Raw genomic sequence first — 21641 nt, 5'->3', positions numbered from 1 at the left:
GAAATACACGAGGGTAATAATCTCTTTATCATATAATCTCAAGCTTAATACAACGTGTAAACTGTACACGCAACTTTAATTCCAGTCCGCCATTACTAGATATTCAAATGACGTAAGAATATGTGGCGCGGTGTATTTTTGAATGGAAATGACGTCAAACTCGAATGACGTCATTTTGGATGTCCTTACATCAAAACAAACTAGGGCTTAACGGGGTTTTTTTATCTTTTTTTCTGAACGCTGGACAGCTTTCAGTGTCAAATTGCCATTGAAATGTTTTTATTCGATGACTATGAATGCATACGTCAATTATGGAGTGTCACACAAGTACGTTTGCTTAAATGTCAATAAACCTAGTGCCGTGACCTCGATTAATTTACATCTAATTTGCAAAGTTATCAAATTCTTAAAGTATGTGATCTTAAAAATATCACATACTTTGATTGCACTGAAAATGTAAGATATATGATAAATATATATATATATATACATATATACATATATATATATATACATATACATACACATACACATACACATACACATACACATACACATACATATACATATATATATATACTTTAAAAATCATAAACATTTTTCATCACAATATTGCATTTTATGTTTTAACTTTCGTGAGACTTTCTCGTGAAAATGCTCTTATCTAAATCGCTAATATACACACCTGCGGTTGAAACGTTTTTCACTGGCTCATTATGATCATTTAATTGAATATTATCGGCAATGTTTTAGTTTGTTTCCCTATTAAGATGTATTTCAATGAAAAGGATTAATGTACATGTATATGGAAAGAAAGAAATAATATAAGTCGTGTCAACATTTATTAAAATCATATAGTGTTTTAAAAAAGAAAAAACATTCTCAGCATGTGGCCCAATAACAAACCTAACAACCCAATATCAAACAGATCTGGGGCCTAATTTACTAAACTCTCACAGCATTGCTATATCGCAGTGCAATGCTAAAAGACTTGCAAAGAGGATGCTTTGTTGTCTAGCAGAGCCTGAGAGACCTTTGTGAATTAGGCCCCTGAATTGTAGCCTCAGAGATTAATAATAAATTTACGATCATCAACGATACGGCAACAATAAATGAACGACCGATAACAGCAGTGCCAAATTAAAACACACCAACCAACCCCCCCCCCCCCCCCCCAAGACAAACAAACAACGTGTGCCTAGAATAATTAACCCTGGGGTAATGCTATGGCAGTCTTTTAATATAGTGAATGACAAAAGAAACGCGAATAGTTTAATACATGCACATGAATACATCTGATTGAAGTAGTCAACCTAAGATATATTTATGCCATCGCTGTTTCGGTTGGCTTTATTAAGGGTCTAAAATCATTAATGTGCACACGTGCGTTTGAACGTTGTTTTTTTACCTACTAATAATGCTCGTTTGTTACAATAAAATCCGAAATTAAGGCAACTTTACTATATATTATATAACAACTTAAGCAAGTACAATTGAAAACAAAAACCTTAAAATGAAACTTGTTCTAGCACGCTATGCTTACTTGCTAATGACACCTAGAGGTAATACTATACTAAATAACTTACGGCTGGGTCAATGTCCGAAATGCACCCAACTTTTGTTTGAGCAGTTAATACCACAAATCCTGTGATTGGTGATAAATGTGTGTTCGTTTTAGGGTGGGGGTTTTTAAGTTTCATCTGGGCAATGCAATTTTATTTCATTTAGTACCTTGCGTCAAATAGCCTTGTGTATGAGATACCTGTATAAAAAGTATTAAAATTGTGTGCGGAACACCTTTCCTGTCCTGGACCGAGGCCGGTTCTTGTGCCCAAGACAGGCGTGCGCTACAACAACTTGTTCTGAATGTGCACGTTACCCCTTTGGCAGTTGGCAGTTGTGCGGAACTAGGGTAGTCAAGACGCTACCTGTTATTTCTCCCATTTTTTTCTGATTTACTTTAAGGGTGAGGGGTGGAGGTATTTATATCCATGGTATATATACACAAAGAAACAAGTTAAGAAACCCCTGTATTTTTCACAATGACTTGTCTTACGAGATTTGGCGTTGAAAGCCTGATAACATAACCTCGGAAAAACAAACGTGTTTTGCAAGAATACATCTTTGACAGTAAGAAAACATAACAAGTGTATCCAGTTTTGAAATTTTAATCATGATTCTGAGACGAAGTCCAATATGCTGTATTTGAGCCAAAAACTGAGGCACAATAAGTATGGAGGTGCAGAGTCAGAAACACAAGTCAAGATCATGATTGAAGTTCACAGATGACATTCATGACACAAATCATCAATAGCGGGTAAACCCGCAACGTGCCCGGATGACAACTTCCACCCTTCGTCTCATCCCTCCAGTAAGTTGTCTGATCTGCTGCATGGGCAACTGCTGCCATTCTCGATGAAGATCTGCCTCTAATTGTGCCAGAGTCTGTACAGGTGGGGTCAGTGCCTGTACTCGACGCCCCAAGATGTCCCAAACATGCTCTAGCGGGTTTAGGTCAGGACTCATGGCCGGCCAGGGCAGGGTTGTCACAGCTTTAGTTTGGAGTAAAGCTGTTACTGCTTGGGAACGATGTAGCCTAGCTTTGTCATCCATGTACAGAGGTCTGGTGGGGAGTGGATGGTTGTCAAAATGCGGCACAACAATTGGTTGCAGGACGTTACGAATGTACCGATCACCATTGAGGTTGCCTTGGATGGTGACAAGATCCAGCTTACAAGCATGTGATAGGCAACCCCAAACCATTACTGAACCTCCACCATACGAAGTCATAGGTTGTATGTTCCTGGGTGTGTAGGCAGCATTGTTATGTCTCCAAACTCTCAATCGGCCATCTGTGACATGGAGCAGGAACCGGCTTTCGTCGAACCAATGTACTCTTCGCCAGGACCTCAGATTCCATCCTCTCTGGGCCAAACACCACGCTAAACAGCATCTCTCATGATGATCAGCAAGAAAGGGACACTTGATGACCCTTCTGGCCTTCAATCCCACAAATTTCAGACGATTCCTCACTGTTCTGGCTGACATCCGTCTATTGGGTAACCATTGGCTCTTCAGAACACGAGACGTAGCAAAGGGTTGACGACGTACGAGCCGAAGCAGGGCCCTGTCCTCGCGCTATGAAGTCAGGCATGGTCTCCCTGACTGTGGGAGATCCTTTACAGCCCGTGTTTTCGTATCAGTCTGCTGATTACGGTGTAATGATACCCCAGTTGACGTCCTATACTTTTGAAGGTCATGCCGGTCGAATACGCCATCTTTGGGCCTCTGATAACCATCGACGTGCCATATTCAACGATTAAATTTCAACAATGCAAGACAGTGACGTTAAATGGCAACAATTGCAGTGTATTGATACTGCATTTTGAGCAAAGCATGGGTGGCATGATGCACGTGCATGGCGTTCTGTTGTGGGACGTCACAGTTGTCATTGTACTCTCCTATTATTTCGATGGAACACCATTCTTGACATATTCGTCACGTAATTTGCAGTTTTTACGAATGGGGCTATTTCAGTACTAATAACATCTAGAGGTGCTTAACCTTTTTTCTTTGTGTATATGTCGATTGATACGTTGCAGGTAGGAGTTTTAGCAACATATATTACTATTGTCAAATATGGGATTTGATTTGGTGGTATACACCCTAGAGGGGCGTAGCAATTGCTCGCATATTGACTAAGATACTTGAGGTCTCACACCATAATAATATTCAGCTTTGTTTTACAAAACATTTATGGCTCAGTAGTGTCTTGTGTTTTCGCCAACATGTATTTAATAGGAATGTTACTGGCAGGTATGCTTTTTCCTATTAAAGACTTATTTCATTGAAACGGATTAATGTATAAGGAAACAAATAATATAAGTTGCACAATTGTTGCATCACATCGTATCAACATTTATTAAAAGCATATATTTAAAAAACGAAGTTCTCAGCATGTAGCCCATTAACAAATATAACAACCCAATATGAAACAGATCCAAATTGTAGCCTTAGAGATTAATAATAAATTTAAGATCATTAAAGATATGAAACAAAACCCCCACCCCAAAACACAAACAAACAAACCCTGGAAACCCTGGAGGTAATGCTATGGTGGTATTTAATATAATTTAATACATGTATTTATTATATACATAGCTATGAAATATATAGATCTGCAGATACCATAAAAGTGATATTCGATGAAAAATATGTAATATTTTCACTGTATTTTAGTTTCAGTGAAAATATAGAAATCGTATTTATATACTTTGTGAACAAGTTCATGACTAAATTATCGCCCTTGTAAAGTATTACGATCTAATTATTGAGGTCAGTATCGCTTCATTGCTTTTTAGTTTGATAATTACCAATGCATTTGATCATATTTGAAAAAAAAAAAAAAAAAGTAATTTAAACAATTTTACATATAAAAATGGATATGAAGTGCAATGATTGTAAAATATCTAAAAGTTATTGACTAAGAAGCCAAATAATGGTGTTTAAAATGTAGTACAAAACCATCTGACCATAACTGTAAACCATTTAAATTATTAGAAGAAGTTTCACCAGTTAGAGACTAAAATAAAGTTCACAAACTATTTTAAACTGTTTAAATTACTTTTTTTATTGTCTATGCTGAATTTGAATCGTTAAATGTTAAAAATAAATCAACTGATATAACACCGACATCTTTAATTGTAGACAAACATGATGCTTGTGGTTATTCTTTGGTTGTGGTTAAATAGTCAAACAACTTATTGGGGTAAGAATCCGCAAGAACATTTGTCAGATAATTTGTTGAATAATAAAAGATGACTCGATAGCACAGAACCCCTGCGTGTGCTGTAACCTCACCGTGGTGCAGGGGTGTAACATTCTCTTTGAGAATGGCCAATACAGCACAAATTGAAGTTTAGAGTAAAATTCGGTGTCCGTAAAATTCTGTGATATTTGTATTTGTATGTTTGCACAGTTCTTTACACTGTTTTTGTTTAAACCTTGAATTTTTATGTTGATGTTGATCATCACTTTATTTATTTGCATTACCATAGTTTGACACCCAATAGCCGATGTATTTTTCGTGCTGGGGTGTCGTTAAACATTCATTCATTCATTCATTCATTCATTCATTCGATAGCACAGAACGTATAGTGGCAAGTTCACTTAGTGCGAGCGATTCCATGCTACAAGTCCCAGCAACGGCATGAAACAATTTGTGAGGCCAGAAAGGATTTAATTATCCCTGCGCCAGCGTGTTAATATCTATGTATGTAATAGTCAAACTCGACATACATACAATGTATAGATAGTCATGCATCAATACATGGACGGGGCGAGGCCTAGACCAGTGGTAAAGCGCTCGCTTGATGCGCGGTCGGTTTGGGATCGATCCCCGTTAGTGGGCCCATTGCGCTATTTCTCGCTCCAGCCAGTACACCGCAACTGGTACATCAAAGGCCGTGGTATGTGCTATCCTGTCTATGGGATGGTGCATATAAAAGATCCCTTGCTGCTAATCGAAAAGAGAAGCCCATGAAGTGGCGACAGCGGGTTTCCTTTCTCAATATCTGTGTGGTCCTTCACCATATGTCTGACGCCATATAACGTAAATAAAATGTGTTGAGTGCATCGTTAAATAAAACATTTCTTTCTTTCTTTTTTCAATACATGGATAGCTGTGGCAAATTTAAAGAACAGCTTCCACCAATAAAGGAATACTATATAGTAGTTTAACAAATATAGGTATAACCGAGGAAGATTACAAACATGTTCAAAATGTGTGGAATAATCTTAAATGTAAAAACGAATGTGATTACCATGACTTATATGTAAAAAAAAACCCAGATCCAATATTGCTTGCAGATGTATTTACGAAGTTTGGAACAGCTAGTTTACAAATGTATGGTTTACATCTAGCTCATTATTATACTTCCCCAGAAATGAGTTAGGATGCTTAGATAAAGATGAATGAAGTTGAATTACATACACCAACATTATTTAGAATCACTGAACAAGGTATGAGAGGGGTAAGTAGTAGACCCGTCACTTGAGCCTCATCTATGCAAATGAGCTAGGTCACGTGACCGCTTTTGATTGGTTGACGGGGAGTGGCCTAATGACGTCACGACGTGGCTAACCTCAGAGGTCAGGTTCCCACGCCCATCCCATAGCTGCCAAAGTCATTAACCCCCGTTAAAGTAGCGTCCGCACGCTTAAACCTTCACATCTGTCAAACCCAATTACCCAGGTCACCGAGGTCATATGACAGCTGCCAAAGTCATTAATCCTCGTTAAAGTAGCGTCCGCACGCTTAAACCTGACAGCTGTCAAACCCAATCACCCAGGTCACCGAGGTCAGATGACAGCTGCCAAAGTCATTAAACCCCGTTAAAGTAGCGTACCCACGCTTAAAGGTCACCCAGCTGCTATAGCCATTAAAGGGACATTCCTGAGTTTGCTGCATTGTAAGATGTTTCCGACTAATAAAATGTTTCTACGATTACACTTACATGTTAAATATAGTTTAAAATTTAATTTAACCTAGTACAAATATTAGAACGATCAGAAACACGTTCAATATACAGCCACTAATATGTAAGTTTAATCGTAGAAACATTTTATTAGTAGATATCATCTTTAAAATTTCAGCAAACTCACGAATGCCCCTTTAACCCAGGTCGCCGAGGTCAGCTGCCAGCTGCCAGCTGCCAGCTGCCAAAGCCATTAACTTAGAGCCATGTCGTGACGACATTAGGCCACGCTCCCTAGAGGTCAGCGTCCCCACGGGACCCGGGTTCAACGAGTACACTTGAGGCTCAAGTGCCACCCCTACTACTGTGGTAATATCTATGATATCAACTATATACTGACACACAATGAAAACGCAAAACATATTTTTCAATATTTTGTTGTGATTAATGAAAAATATATTTATTGGACTTAAAATAACAATTTATGAGAGGAAACCATTGATTGGCACTTTTGTCTGGGTTTTAATCCTGGTTTTGTTCTCGTTACACATACAATAGCAGAAACACATAAAATGGTGTGAAATGCGTTCACTACATGCTCAATCATGCTGCATGCAATGCACGTGAAATGCCAGTATGTGGACACATATAAGTCACGTAACGGTGTCATATTCCTCGTCACATTAAGAATGCCACGACACAGAGAAGAACAAAGGGAGCGAGCGTTGGGCATGGTTCAAGGGGGACTTCGCAAAGCCAAGTTGCTAGGACTTTCAGAGTCCATCCATCAACTATTGGACGACTTGTTGAACATCATCAACAGACCGTGATCGACCTCGACCTGGTCAACGTCCCATCCCCACGCCAAGATCGGCAGATTCGACGACACCACCTCCGTGACCGGTTCAGAACTGCGACGATGACAGCAAACAACACGATAGGACGTCATGGAAGGCCTATCCATTCGATGACGGTCATCCGTCGACTGAGAACGGCTGGACTCAGATGCAGACGCCCGTACAACGGTAACATCATGCCACCGTGACATCGTGCTGCGAGACTACAGTTTGCTCTCCAGAATGGTAATCATCCACCAGCCTTTTACCGGAGCATTGATTTCTCAGATGAGTCCCGTTTCTCTGTCTCCTTGCCGATGGAAGAGCACGTGTGTACAGGAGACTCCATGAACGGTACGCTGACAGATGTGTGAGGGGACGTGATCGGTTTGGCGGCGGTTGTCTGATGGTATGGGGGGCATTCAACTGTGATTTCAGGAGTGATCTCATCATTGTCCACGATGCTCTTACAGCCCAGCGTTATGTTGACGTTATTCTAAGACCAGTTCTCCAGCCACTTTTGCGCCGTCACCGAAGACCAGGAGGTCCCCTTCTGTTTCAACAAGACAATGCCCGTCCACATACTGCAAGAATTACCCAGGCATTCCTGCAACAAGCCGGTATCACCGTTATGAACTGGCCCGCCGTTTCACCGGATTTGAACCCAACTGAACACATGTGGGATGAGTTAGGACGTCGTGTACGTCACCGCCAGCCACCACTGCGTAACGTCGCTTAGCTTGCACAGGCGTTGCAGGAGGTGTGGAGGAACATTCCTGTGGCTTATTTGAGATGTTTGTGCCAATCCTTTCTCCGTCGTCTTCACGCATGCTCACGGGCCAATGGTGGACACACCAGATACTGACCTTGATATAGGGGTGGGGGTTGAACTTTTCGATTACGAATGCAACTCGATTACTGATGATAACTGGCCATGTTTCCATGTGAATGTATCTCATGTATGCCAATCATTAATGTCATATTACATTACCCATCAATTCATTAATAGTTTGTCATTATTTGCATTGAAAAGTTGTTTTTGTGTTTTCATTGTGTGTCAGTATTATAGATACGCAAAAGCTAAGAATCCAATGGAAAAACATTATGACCCAAATAAACCTAATAATTGGATTTTATATTTAGATGTAAATAACTTATACGGTTGGGCAATGATACAACCGTTGCCAACTAGTAATATCTAATAATTGGAAGACGTTTTAAATTGTCTAGATGATTCAGATGTTGGTTATATCCAAGAGGTAGATTTAGATTACCCAAAATAATTGCCCGATCAAAATAATGATTATTCTTTAGTACCAGAAGGACTAGAACCTAACATGGAGTGAATGGCAGACTACCAACTTAAACTGTTACATTGTAAAGCCGATTGTAAATATGTGATTGGTTAGATGGTAAATCTGTATAATAAAGCATCTTAAACAATATGGTTTAAGAGTAACAAAAGTACATAGAATATTACAGTTCAACCAGTCACAATGGATTCGGGATTATATTATGATGAACACAAAGTTAAGAACACAAATAAAACATATATTTGAGCAGGATTTGTTCAAGCTAATGAATAACTCCGTATTCGGTAAAACCATGAAGAATTTACGTAAACGTAATAAAATATTTCTACGATTAAATTTACATATTAAATTTGTTTTCGTGTTTAGAATATCAGTGTCTGTATATTCAATGTGTTTCTGGTCGTCTTAATATTTGTAAGAAGCCCAAACTGGATTTTGTCTTCAAATAATTTCGTACGTACGAAAAATATATATTTTAGTAAATAAAGTAAAATTTAACCTAGTACAAATATCAGAACGATCAGAAACACATTTAATATACAGCCACTAATATTTTATGCAGAAAAATATATTTGATATGTAATTACAGTCGTTAAAAAGTCTCTGTTGGTCGATAACATCTTAAAAATTGCAGCAAACTCAGGAATGTCCCTTTAATGTAAAGTTGATTAAATATAATGAAACAAAACAGTTTTATAAGTTGGTTAGATGACCATTGTTTGATAAAGTTAATAACTTCGAGTGTGAATTAATTGCTTGTGAATCTTCAGCTGCGATTTATGCATGCCAACCCTGGCATCATAAATGTCCCCACCTACGCTTTAAAAATAAATATGTAAAAATTAAGTTGCTGAAATTACGTTTAGTTATAATTGACCATGTGTTAAATATAGGAGATGAATCTAGCGAGCTGTCACCCACCCTTATTGTTTTGGTTTTCTTGCATGGAAATTTTGATTTTTTTGTAAAAGCTGCAATCTCGCTTTACATTAATTATCGTAATTTCATTTAAACATACAAGCACACCAACAGTTTTAATGAATTAGATAACAGAAAAATATGTTTATAGTACGTCCCACGAGGAACGTATTTTTTCATACTATGGAATTTACTACAAGTTATTTATTTCTGAGCCAATTGTTTTCTAAATTACACAAAAAATAGTATATTTTTGTTATTTCCAAAAATCTTTTATTTTTATTTATGTCAAACCAAACTGAAATTATTAAAAAAAAAAAAAATGTTGTAGGAGGATAGAACGGACTATATGTAATATTCCGACCAGAACAGTCCCTTTCCCCACGTGCTAAATTATGTTTGTTTTTGTCAATGTATTTCCCGGGACGCATGACCCGACCCCTCCTCTATAAACACCACCAGCCAGTCTAAACTTCCTCTACTCCTCTACACAATTTCCTGCATACGCACCTGTTTGACTAAATATTTCGTTTGCTGCAAATTAATTAGGACTATATACATTGCATTATGAACTGTAAATTTTGCTGTAATAACAGCTAAATATATCATTTAACCTAAAAACATCTACCCAGTAACAGTACTTGTTTTATTTATATCAAAATATTTGTATATACATATGTATGTTAGTCTTGCATGTCGATTATTTAAGGTAGGTAGATGCTCAACATGTTAAAATGAAGACATTGTTGAATAATGATTATAAGCGTAAGTGGCAGGCAAAACAAAAAACCTAATATTTTAAAAATAAAACCCCCATAACAATTTTACCTCCCCCTAAAGAAAACCCCAGTAACAACAACAAATCCGGCCCCGAACTAAATAATAGCCTACAAAACAAGCCCACACATCAGTACACACGCACAACCAAAAAACAAGCCCACACATCAGTACACACGCACAACCAAAAACAAGCCCACACATCAGTACACACGCACAACCAAAAACAAGCCCACACATCAGTACACATGCACAACCAAAAACAAGCCCACACATCAGTACACACGCACAACCAAAAACAAGCCCACACATCAGTACACACGCACAACCAAAAACAAGCCCACACATCAGTACACACGCACAACCAAAAACATAACACAGATGAACACGCACATTTAACAAAAGGTTTTATCGATGTACATATACCAGTGGCGTAGGAAGGTGGCAAAAAGGGGCGGGGCGCACACGTACACGCACAGACAGACAGACAGACAGACAGACAGACATACATACATACATACACACACACACACACACACACACATATATATATATTATGGAATGCTTAATGGTTGTGCATAATATGAATAATTGCAGGTGGATAGTCGATCGTAACTATTAAATTACATATGAAATTGTGTCCGTTACTCTATGTCCGTTACACATTGTCTGACAATGACACTGCACTCGCTGTTCCGATTTGTTTGCGTATTTTCACCAATAATGCATTTATTTGCATCGTTAGTATTAAATTAAATTTTAATATATGTCAAGATGTACGATTTGTTACCTGTGTTTATTCCACTGAAAAATATGTACATGCTTGTTTCCGAAACTGTCTTTATTACCGAGTCACACGGTAGAAACCTTATCGTTAGGCGAGAAAGTGAATTTGTGTACCTTTAGTTTCATTATTAACTAGTTCTGCATAAGTCGTAGTTAATAATGCAGCTAGCGGTACAAAACAAATCACAGATAATCATTTAGTCAAATTAATGTACACTTCCGTTCGTACACAGTGATATATAAACACACACATGCATATTAATTGCAAATATCAAAACTTTATTAAGATGCCGTTTTAACGAGTCAATTATCAATGATCCCTTTTTTCGGTCTCCCCAAAGACGTGGTCGTATTTCTGTTGAGCAATACACAAATATTGTCCATTTCTTTTTCTGTAAAAGAAGGAGATTGCACACAATCTGACACACAATAATAGAAATAGGAAACTTGACCAAAGGGCCTTTGTTGCCAGCGACTGGAGCGTACACGCGCCGGAAGTACTTTACTGGCAATTTGGGTCGCTTAGCGCACATGCAAATCAAAGGCAGATAAGTATGTTTCTAACAGAGGCTATAGAAATAAAAAAGGCAAAACTGTTGTTAAACAGAACAATATATGCTGGAATGTCGGTTTTAGATTTAAGTAAGAAGTTAGTGTTTGATTTTTATTACGGTTACTTAAAATCAAAATATTAAGTTACTATATACCGATACAGATTCTTTGTTGCTAAATATAAAAATTAACAATATATATGATAATATGAATAGCGATTATATATTATTTTGGTGATCGGACAAACAAAAAGGTTGTAGGAAAGTTTAGAGACGAAAGTGGTGGTGTACCTATAGCTGAATATGTTGGACTTAGACCAAAACTGTACTCTATATTAGTTAGTGATGGTAATACCAGTACAAAGGCTAAAGGAATCACAATGCCGGTTATTAGTAGCGTGCATCACAAAATGTATAAAGACTTATTACACGGTAAAACATTTTATAAAAATATGACGGTTTTAAAAAGTATTGACCACCAAATATATAAATTAGAAATAAATTTAAAAAAAATCTTTATCTCCGCTTGATACAAAAAGATATTTAACAAAATCTTATAATACGTTAGCATATCGTCATTATAAATGTAGATATACAATATATAGGAAGACATGTCTGTCCACCAAACTTTATGTGGTTTATAGTAGTATACAGAGTGAGTGTTTTGGATATAGCACCTGTGGTTTATAGTAGTATACAGAGTGGGTGTTTTGGTGTGGTTTATAGTAGTATACAGAGTGGGTGTTTTGGATATAGCACCTGTGGTTTATAGTAGTATACAGAGTGGGTGTTTTGGTGTGGTTTATAGTAGTATACAGAGTGGGTGTTTTGGATATAGCACCTGTGGTTTATAGTAGTATACAGAGTGGGTGTTATGGTGTGGTTTATAGTAGTATACAGAGTGGGTGTTTTGGTGTGGTTTATAGTAGTATACAGAGTGAGTGTTTTGGTGTGGTTTATAGTAGTATACAGAGTGGGTGTTTTGGTGTGGTTTATAGTAGTATACAGAGTGGGTGTTTTGGATATAGCACCTGTGGTTTATAGTAGTATACAGAGTGGGTGTTTTGGATATAGCACCTGTGGTTTATAGTAGTATACAGAGTGGGTGTTTTGGATATAGCACCTGTGGTTTATAGTAGTATACAGAGTGGGTGTTTTGGTGTGGTTTATAGTAGTATACAGAGTGGGTGTTTTGGATACAGCACCTGTGGTTTATAGTAGTATACAGAGTGGGTGTTTTGGATAAAGCACCTGTGGTTTATAGTAGTATACAGAGTGAGTGTTTTGGATATAGCACCTGTGGTTTATAGTAGTATACAGAGTGGGTGTTTTGGTGTGGTTTATAGTAGTATACAGAGTGGGTGTTTTGGTGTGGTTTATAGTAGTATACAGAGTGGGTGTTTTGGATACAGCACCTGTGGTTTATAGTAGTATACAGAGTGGGTGTTTTGGATATAGCACCTGTGGTTTATAGTAGTATACAGAGTGGGTGTTTTGGTGTGGTTTATAGTAGTATACAGAGTGGGTGTTTTGGATACAGCACCTGTGGTTTATAGTAGTATGCAGAGTGGGTGTTTTGGATATAGCACCTGTGGTTTATAGTAGTATACAGAGTGGGTGTTTTGGTGTGGTTTATAGTAGTATACAGAGTGGGTGTTTTGGTGTGGTTTATAGTAGTATACAGAGTGAGTGTTTTGGATACAGCACCTGTGGTTTATAGTAGTATACAGAGTGGGTGTTTTGGTGTGGTTTATAGTAGTATACAGAGTGGGTGTTTTGGTGTGGTTTATAGTAGTATACAGAGTGAGTGTTTTGGATACAGCACCTGTGGTTTATAGTAGTATACAGAGTGGGTGTTTTGGTGTGGTTTATAGTAGTATACAGAGTGGGTGTTTTGGTGTGGTTTATAGTAGTATACAGAGTGAGTGTTTTGGATACAGCACCTGTGGTTTATAGTAGTATACAGAGTGGGTGTTTTGGATAAAGCACCTGTGGTTTATAGTAGTATACAGAGTGAGTGTTTTGGATATAGCACCTGTGGTTTATAGTAGTATACAGAGTGGGTGTTTTGGTGTGGTTTATAGTAGTATACAGAGTGGGTGTTTTGGTGTGGTTTATAGTAGTATACAGAGTGGGTGTTTTGGATACAGCACCTGTGGTTTATAGTAGTATACAGAGTGGGTGTTTTGGATATAGCACCTGTGGTTTATAGTAGTATACAGAGTGGGTGTTTTGGTGTGGTTTATAGTAGTATACAGAGTGGGTGTTTTGGATACAGCACCTGTGGTTTATAGTAGTATACAGAGTGGGTGTTTTGGATATAGCACCTGTGGTTTATAGTAGTATACAGAGTGGGTGTTTTGGTGTGGTTTATAGTAGTATACAGAGTGGGTGTTTTGGATACAGCACCTGTGGTTTATAGTAGTATACAGAGTGGGTGTTTTGGATATAGCACCTGTGGTTTATAGTAGTATACAGAGTGGGTGTTTTGGTGTGGTTTATAGTAGTATACAGAGTGGGTGTTTTGGTGTGGTTTATAGTAGTATACAGAGTGAGTGTTTTGGATACAGTGTTTTGGATACAGCACCTGTGGTTTATAGTAGTATACAGAGTGGGTGTTTTGGTGTGGTTTATAGTAGTATACAGAGTGGGTGTTTTGGTGTGGTTTATAGTAGTATACAGAGTGAGTGTTTTGGATACAGCACCTGTGGTTTATAGTAGTATACAGAGTGGGTGTTTTGGTGTGGTTTATAGTAGTATACAGAGTGGGTGTTTTGGTGTGGTTTATAGTAGTATACAGAGTGAGTGTTTTGGATACAGCACCTGTGGTTTATAGTAGTATACAGAGTGGGTGTTTTGGTGTGGTTTATAGTAGTATACAGAGTGGGTGTTTTGGTGTGGTTTATAGTAGTATACAGAGTGAGTGTTTTGGATACAGCACCTGTGGTTTATAGTAGTATACAGAGTGGGTGTTTTGGTGTGGTTTATAGTAGTAAACAGAGTGGGTGTTTTGGATACAGCACCTGTGGTTTATAGTAGTATACAGAGTGGGTGTTTTGGATACAGCACCTGTGGTTTATAGTAGTATACAGAGTGAGTGTTTTGGATATAGCACCTGTGGTTTATAGTAGTATACAGAGTGGGTGTTTTGGTGTGGTTTATAGTAGTATACAGAGTGGGTGTTTTGGTGTGGTTTATAGTAGTATACAGAGTGGGTGTTTTGGTGTGGTTTATAGTAGTATACAGAGTGGGTGTTTTGGTGTGGTTTATAGTAGTATACAGAGTGGGTGTTTTGGTGTGGTTTATTGTAGTATACAGAGTGGGTGTTTTGGATACAGCACCTGTGGTTTATAGTAGTATACAGAGTGGGTGTTTTGGATACAGCACCTGTGGTTTATAGTAGTATACAGAGTGAGTGTGATACAGCACCTGTGTTTATAGTAGTATACAGAGTGAGTGTTTTGGATACAGCACCTGTGGTTTATAGTAGTATACAGAGTGGGTGTTTTGGATACAGCACCTGTGGTTTATAGTAGTATACAGAGTGAGTGTGATACAGCACCTGTGTTTATAATAGTATACAGAGTGAGTGTTTTGGATACAGCACCTGTGGTTTATAGTAGTATACAGAGTGGGTGTTTTGGATACAGCACCTGTGGTTTATAGTAGTATACAGAGTGAGTGTGATACAGCACCTGTGTTTATAGTAGTATACAGAGTGAGTGTTTTGGATACAGCACCTGTGGTTTATAGTAGTATACAGAGTGAGTGTTTTGGATACAGCACCTGTGGTTTATAGTAGTATACAGAGTGGGTGTTTTGGTGTGGTTTATAGTAGTATACAGAGTGGGTGTTTTGGATACAGCACCTGTGGTTTATAGTAGTATACAGAGTGGGTGTTTTGGATACAGCACCTGTGGTTTATAGTAGTATACAGAGTGGGTGTTTTGGATACAGCACCTGTGGTTTATAGTAGTATACAGAGTGAGTGTGATACAGCACCTGTGTTTATAGTAGTATACAGAGTGAGTGTTTTGGATACAGCACCTGTGGTTTATAGTAGTATACAGAGTGAGTGTTTTGGATACAGCACCTGTGTTTATAGTAGTATACAGAGTGAGTGTTTTGGATACAGCACCTGTGTTTATAGTAGTATACAGAGTGAGTGTTTTGGATACAGCACCTGTGGTTTATAGTAGTATACAGAGTGAGTGTGATACAGCACCTGTGTTTATAGTAGTATACAGAGTGAGTGTTTTGGATACAGCACCTGTGGTTTATAGTAGTATACAGAGTGGGTGTTTTGGATACAGCACCTGTGGTTTATAGTAGTATACAGAGTGAGTGTGATACAGCACCTGTGTTTATAGTAGTATACAGAGTGAGTGTTTTGGATACAGCACCTGTGGTTTATAGTAGTATACAGAGTGGGTGTTTTGGATACAGCACCTGTGGTTTATAGTAGTATACAGAGTGAGTGTGATACAGCACCTGTGTTTATAGTAGTATACAGAGTGAGTGTTTTGGATACAGCACCTGTGGTTTATAGTAGTATACAGAGTGAGTTTTGGATACAGCACCTGTGGTTTATAGTAGTATACAGAGTGGGTGTTTTGGTGTGGTTTATAGTAGTATACAGAGTGGGTGTTTTGGATACAGCACCTGTGGTTTATAGTAGTATACAGAGTGGGTGTTTTGGATACAGCACCTGTGGTTTATAGTAGCATACAGAGTGGGTGTTTTGGATACAGCACCTGTGGTTTATAGTAGTATACAGAGTGAGTGTGATACAGCACCTGTGTTTATAGTAGTATACAGAGTGAGTGTTTTGGATACAGCACCTGTGGTTTATAGTAGTATACAGAGTGAGTGTTTTGGATACAGCACCTGTGGTTTATAGTAGTATACAGAGTGGGTGTTTTGGTGTGGTTTATAGTAGTATACAGAGTGGGTGTTTTGGATACAGCACCTGTGGTTTATAGTAGTATACAGAGTGGGTGTTTTGGATACAGCACCTGTGGTTTATAGTAGTATGCAGAGTGAGTGTTTTGGATACAGCACCTGTGTTTATAGTAGTATGCAGAGTGAGTGTTTTGGATACAGCACCAGTGTTTATAGTAGTATACAGAGTGAGTGTTTTGGATACAGCACCAGTGTTTATAGTAGTATACAGAGTGAGTGTTTTGGATACAGCACCTGTGTTTATAGTAGTATACAGAGTGAGTGTTTTGGATACAGCACCAGTGTTTATAGTAGTATACAGAGTGAGTGTTTTGGATACAGCACCTGTGTTTATAGTAGTATACAGAGTGAGTGTTTTGGATACAGCACCTGTGTTTATAGTAGTATACAGAGTGAGTGTTTTGGATACAGCACCAGTGTTTATAGTAGTATACAGAGTGAGTGTTTTGGATACAGCACCTGTGTTTATAGTAGTATACAGAGTGAGTGTTTTGGATACAGCACCAGTGTTTATAGTAGTATACAGAGTGAGTGTTTTGGATACAGCACCAGTGTTTATAGTAGTATACAGAGTGAGTGTTTTGGATACAGCACCTGTGTTTATAGTAGTATACAGAGTGGGTGTTTTGGTGTGTTGTATAGTAGTATACAGAGTGGGTGTTTTGGATACAGCACCTGTGGTTTATAGTAGTATACAGAGTGGGTGTTTTGGATACAGCACCTGTGGTTTATAGTAGCATACAGAGTGGGTGTTTTGGATACAGCACCTGTGGTTTATAGTAGTATACAGAGTGAGTGTGATACAGCACCTGTGTTTATAGTAGTATACAGAGTGAGTGTTTTGGATACAGCACCTGTGGTTTATAGTAGTATACAGAGTGAGTGTGATACAGCACCTGTGTTTATAGTAGTATACAGAGTGAGTGTTTTGGATACAGCACCTGTGTTTATAGTAGTATGCAGAGTGAGTGTTTTGGATACAGCACCAGTGTTTATAGTAGTATGCAGAGTGAGTGTTTTGGATACAGCACCTGTGTTTATAGTAGTATACAGAGTGAGTGTTTTGGATACAGCACCAGTGTTTATAGTAGTATACAGAGTGAGTGTTTTGGATACAGCACCTGTGTTTATAGTAGTATACAGAGTGAGTGTTTTGGATACAGCACCAGTGTTTATAGTAGTATACAGAGTGAGTGTTTTGGATACAGCACCAGTGTTTATAGTAGTATACAGAGTGAGTGTTTTGGATACAGCACCTGTGTTTATAGTAGTATACAGAGTGAGTGTTTTGGATACAGCACCAGTGTTTATAGTAGTATACAGAGTGAGTGTTTTGTATACAGCACCTGTGTTTATAGTAGTATACAGAGTGAGTGTTTTGGATACAACACCTGTGTTTATAGTAGTGTACAGAGTGAGTGTTTTGGATACAGCACCAGTGTTTATAGTAGTATACAGAGTGAGTGTTTTGGATACAGCACCTGTGTTTATAGTAGTATACAGAGTGAGTGTTTTGGATACAGCACCTGTGTTTATAGTAGTATACAGAGTGAGTGTTTTGGATACAGCACCAGTGTTTATAGTAGTATACAGAGTGAGTGTTTTGGATACAGCACCTGTGTTTATAGTAGTATACAGAGTGAGTGTTTTGGATACAGCACCTGTGGTTTATAGTAGTATACAGAGTGAGTGTGATACAGCACCTGTGGTTTATAGTAGTATACAGAGTGGGTGTTTTGGATACAGCACCAGTGTTTATAGTAGTATACAGAGTGAGTGTTTTGGATACAGCACCTGTGTTTATAGTAGTATACAGAGTGAGTGTTTTGGATACAGCACCAGTGTTTATAGTAGTATACAGAGTGAGTGTTTTGGATACAGCACCTGTGGTTTATAGTAGTATACAGAGTGAGTGTGATACAGCACCTGTGTTTATAGTAGTATACAGAGTAGGTGTTTTGGATACAGCACCTGTGGTTTATAGTAGTATACAGAGTGAGTGTGATACAGCACCTGTGGTTTATAGTAGTATACAGAGTGGGTGTTTTGGATATAGCACCAGGACCATTTGTGTCCATAATCCTCACTTTTTACACTGCTAATGGAAACGGGTGATATCCTCATTTATTTCTGTAATTTTACATATATTATTGAATATTCGTTTTTTTTCTCAAACATGCATATTTTAAGTTTTAAATTTGTATATTTAATATTTATTTGGGTTAACCGTAATATTATTATTTAGTTTTACAGAAATCCCCCTAAAAAAAACCCATTCAAATAATTTATTAGAAATATATATTACGTTGAAAACTTTTGTAGAATTTACATTACTCTGCAAACGAATAATTTATGGTTTTAAATAGGTATATTCATATTATATCACGATAACAAACATTTGATAGAACCCGGAGGTAAACAACAGCGAAGTGTCGAAAGTGGTGCTACCATTTTTTATTACCAACACTCAAACATTATCAGTTAAAGGGACATTCCTGAGTTTGCTGCAATTTTTAAGATGTTGTCAACTAACAGAGACTTTTTAACGATTGTAATTACATATCAAATATATTTTTCTGCATAATATATTAGTGGCTGTATATTAAATGTGTTTCTGATCGTTCTAATATTTGTACTAGATTAAATTTCATTTTATTTCCTAAAATATATTTTTTCGTACGTACGAAATTATTTGAAGACAAAATCCAGTTTGGGCGTCTTACAAATATAAAGACGACTAGAAAGACATCATATACACAGACAATGATATTCTGAAACAAGAAAATATATTTAATATGTAAGTTTAATTGTAGAAATATTTTATTAGTCGGAAACATCTTACAATGCAGAAAACTCAGGAACGTCCCTTTAAATATGTACACATTTAATGGTTTTGGCATGTTGAATATTTGATAGACAGTTGTGAAAACAGCAGGGAAGCCCACTGTTTGAAAGCGAGTACGTGAACTGTTTACTTACAGTCGCTACTTCTTTCCCATTGTTATGACGTGGTCAATATCTTACACTGGTGTGTAATAATATAATATACTGAACGATTAAATATTATTATATTATATCGACAAATGTCAGTCATCTTTTGTGACACATGCATGCAGGCCTAAGCCTATCATTTGTTTATATTGAAAGACCAAGACCAAGACCAAAGTATTTAACGTGCACATTCAGAGCAAGCTGTTGAAGCGCAAGGCTATCCTGGTTGGCCGGCTCCTCCTTCCAGGACAGGAAAGGTGTGGGGTAGGGTAGGAGGGGGCGGGGGGGGGGGGGGTGGCGCAAGGGAGCAACAGCAGTCCGACTGTAGCCGGTAACAGGCGGAGGGTGGTATGGTGCTATGGAATTTGGAATGTCCCGTAGGATTAAGCCAAAGAGAATGGGTGCGCATTTTGATGAAGGAATTTAGGCACAATTTTGAACGGTCGATCTAATTGGAAAGGTATATTAATAATAGAACATTATCTCTGTTGTGATAATTTGACACCTCACTTTATATATATCTATAAACATTTTTAATAATATGCTTACATATCTATCCAGAACAGAACGGAGTTACGTAGTGTTCTTTATTAAGTTTGTCGTTTTGTCTATTTTACAATCTTTCTACACATGTCTACTATAATACAAGATTTGATAACATAATGTGTTAATTAAATGAGTATATATCGAATATAGCCAATGTCCCACCCTCGTGGTATATTGCAATACAAACATAATACATGTTCACGCACTCGAAGAGCTTGTAAAGAGCCAATATATGCACTTATCACAATATGAAAACAAATGGCAATACCCATATGTATCCCCAACAAGCACTAGGCACTGTTCTCCGAAATCGTCCACTTTAAAGGAACATTCCTAAGTTAGCTGCATTGTAAGAAGTTTCTGACTAATAAAATATTTCTACGATTAAACTTACATATTAAATACATTTTCTTGTTTAGAATATCAGTGTCTGTATATTCAATGTGTTTCTGGTCGTCTTAATATTTGTAAGAAGCCCAAACTGGATTTTGTCTTCAAATAATTTCGTAATGAAATTTAATCTAGTACAAATATTAGAACGCTCAGAAACACGTTTAATATACAACCACTAATATTTAATGCAGATAAATATATTTGATATGTAATTATAATCGTTAAAATGTCCCTGTAAGTCGATAACATCTTACAAATTGCAGCAAACTCAGGAATGTCCTTTTAATGTTCGAAATATTTACAGCACGCGCATTCCATCGCAGAAAAACAAAATGAAACTAATCCATGTTGTAACCTCGTATGAGAATCACCGAGTGACGCTACGTCACGATATAGGTCAGCGACCTTTGGCATACCGGCGTCGGAGGTGGCCGAAACTTAGCAGAATGTGGGTACTGTCGGGTTTATTGTTGTAGTGTGTGTATTAGTGATTAATATGTTGATTTTTTTTTAAATCCAGGAACTCGAAAATGATCGATGTAAAGGTATTTGACGTCAAACATAGGATTGTTGTGGTATTAGAGTGTGAATCTTTGACTACCGTTTGGTGGGCAGCGATTGCGAACAAAAATTATATAGCTTGGTCTCTGACTGTAAGGTTTAATAACCATCCAAATGTCCGTCTAGCTCTCTTACAGTCAGAGTTCTCGGGCTACCTTTGTGTATGTACGTCACTGCATCAAAACTAGTACGTGTTTCCCACTGGAAATGAAATACCATTTCCCGATAAGCCACTCGGTAATAGGGTGTGCTATGCTGACAGATGTTTGGGAATGTAGTTAGTTAATATGAAACAAAGCAAGTAATTATCATTTAAATTTACCTTTTAAATTGCATTTTCTTTCTAGTAATATAAATGTTTGAAAGTATATCTTTTACATTTTTCAGGTCTTTGTTGTACCAATTAAAAAATGTTTTGATTAATTTGGGAAAAATAAAATTTAGCAGTGATGTTTGAATAATGTGTGTTTCGCTCTGAAATCCATTTGTTTTTGCCATTGCGAGGGCGCGCGCACACACACACACACACAC

Source organism: Gigantopelta aegis, chromosome 1 (assembly GCF_016097555.1).
Source record: "Gigantopelta aegis isolate Gae_Host chromosome 1, Gae_host_genome, whole genome shotgun sequence".
Classification (NCBI taxonomy): domain Eukaryota; kingdom Metazoa; phylum Mollusca; class Gastropoda; order Neomphalida; family Peltospiridae; genus Gigantopelta; species Gigantopelta aegis.
Note: the sequence above shows the minus strand (reverse complement) of the source record.